This window comes from Chiloscyllium punctatum, chromosome 34 (genome assembly GCF_047496795.1).
Source record: "Chiloscyllium punctatum isolate Juve2018m chromosome 34, sChiPun1.3, whole genome shotgun sequence".
Lineage (NCBI taxonomy): Eukaryota > Metazoa > Chordata > Chondrichthyes > Orectolobiformes > Hemiscylliidae > Chiloscyllium > Chiloscyllium punctatum.
In genome coordinates, this window is record NC_092772.1 from 57,671,375 (window position 1) to 57,673,591 (window position 2,217).

A 2,217-nucleotide genomic window follows, 5' to 3' on the forward strand; every position below is an offset into this window, starting at 1 on the left:
ACCCTCTGACAGTGCCCACTCCCTCAGCACTGACCCTCTGACAGTGTGGCACTCCCTCAGCACTGACCCTCCGACAGTGCCCATTCCCTCAGCACTGACCGTCCGACAGTGCCCACTCCCTCAGCATTGACCCTCCGACAGTGCCCACTCCCTCAGCACTGACCCTCTGACAGTGCCCACTCCCTCAGCACTGACCCTCTGACAGTGTGGCACTCCCTCAGCACTAACCCTCCGACAGTGCCCACTCCCTCAGCACTGACCCTCCGACAGTGCCCACTCCCTCAGCATTGACCCTCCGACAGTGCCCACTCCCTCAGCACTGACCCTCCGACAATGCCCATTCCCTCAGCACTGACCCTCTGACAGTGCCCCACTCCCTCAGCACTGACCCTCCGACAGTGCCCACTCCCTGAGCACTGACCCTCCGACAGTGCCCACTCCCTCAGCACTGACCCTCCGACAGTGCCCCACTCCCTCAGCACTGACCCTCCGACAGTGCCCACTCCCTCAGCACTGACCCTCTGACAGTGCCCCACTCCCTCAGCACTGACCCTCTGACAGTGTGGCACTCCCTCAGCACTGACCCTCCGACAGTGCCCACTCCCTCAGCATTGACCCTCCGACAGTGCCCACTCCCTCAGCACTGACCCTCCGACAATGCCCATTCCCTCAGCACTGACCCTCTGACAGTGCCCCACTCCCTCAGCACTGACCCTCCGACAGTGCCCACTCCCTGAGCACTGACCCTCCGACAGTGCCCACTCCCTCAGCACTGACCCTCCGACAGTGCCCCACTCCCTCAGCACTGACCCTCCGACTGTGCCCACTCCCTCAGCACTGACCCTCTGACAGTGCCCCACTCCCTCAGCACTGACCCTCTGACAGTGTGGCACTCCCTCAGCACTGACCCTCCGACAGTGCCCCACTCCCTCAGCACTGACCCCCCGACAGTGCCCACTCCCTCAGCACTGACCCTCTGACAGTGCCCCACTCCCTCAGCACTGACCCTCTGACAGTGCCCACTCCCTCAGCACTGACCCTCCGACAGTGCCCACTCCCTCAGCACTGACCCTCTGACAGTGCCCACTCCCTCAGCACTGACCCTCTGACAGTGTGGCACTCCCTCAGCACTGACCCTCCGACAGTGCCCACTCCCTCAGCACTGACCCTCCGACAGTGCCCACTCCCTCAGCACTGACCCTCCGACAGTGCCCACTCCCTCAGCACTGACCCTCCGACAGTGCGGCACTCCCTCAGCACTGACCCTCCAACAGTGCCCACTCCCTCAGCACTGACCGTCTGACAGTGCCCACTCCCTCAGCACTGACCCTCCGACAGTACCCACTCCCTCAGCACTGACCCTCCGACAGTGCCCACTCCCTCAGCACTGACCCTCCGACAGTGCCCACCACCACAGCACTGACCCTCCGACAGTGCCCACTCCCTCAGCACCTGACCGTCCGACAGTGCCCACCACCACAGCACTGACCCTCCGACAGTGCCCACTCCCTCAGCACTGACCCTCCGACAGTGCCAACTCCCTCAGCACTGACCCTCCGACAGTGCCCACTCCCTCAGCACTGACCCTCCGACAGTGCCCACTCCCTCAGCACTGACCCTCCGACAGTGCCCACCCCCCACAGCACTGACCCTCCGACAGTGCCCACTCCCTCAGCACTGATCCTCCGACAGTGCCCACTCCCTCAGCACTGACCCTCCGACAGTGCCCACTCCCTCAGCACTGACCCTCCGACAGTGCCCACTCCCTCAGCACTGACCCTCCGACAGTGCGGCACTCCCTCAGCACTGACCCTCCAACAGTGCCCACTCCCTCAGCACTGACCGTCTGACAGTGCCCATTCCTTCAGCACTGACCCTCCGACAGTGCGGCACTCCCTCAGCACTGACCCTCCGACAGTGCCCACTCCCTCAGCACTGACCCTCCGACAGTACCCACTCCCTCAGCACTGACCCTCCGACAGTGCGGCACTCCCTCAGCACTGACCCTCCAACAGTGCCCACTCCCTCAGCACTGACCGTCTGAGAGTGCCCACTCCCTCAGCACTGACCCTCCGACAGTGCGGCACTCCCTCAGCACTGACCCTCCGACAGTGCTCACTCCCTCAGCACTGACCCTCCGACAGTACCCACTCCCTCAGCACTGACCCTCCGACAGTGCCCACTCCCTCAGCACTGACCCTCTGACAGTGCCCACTC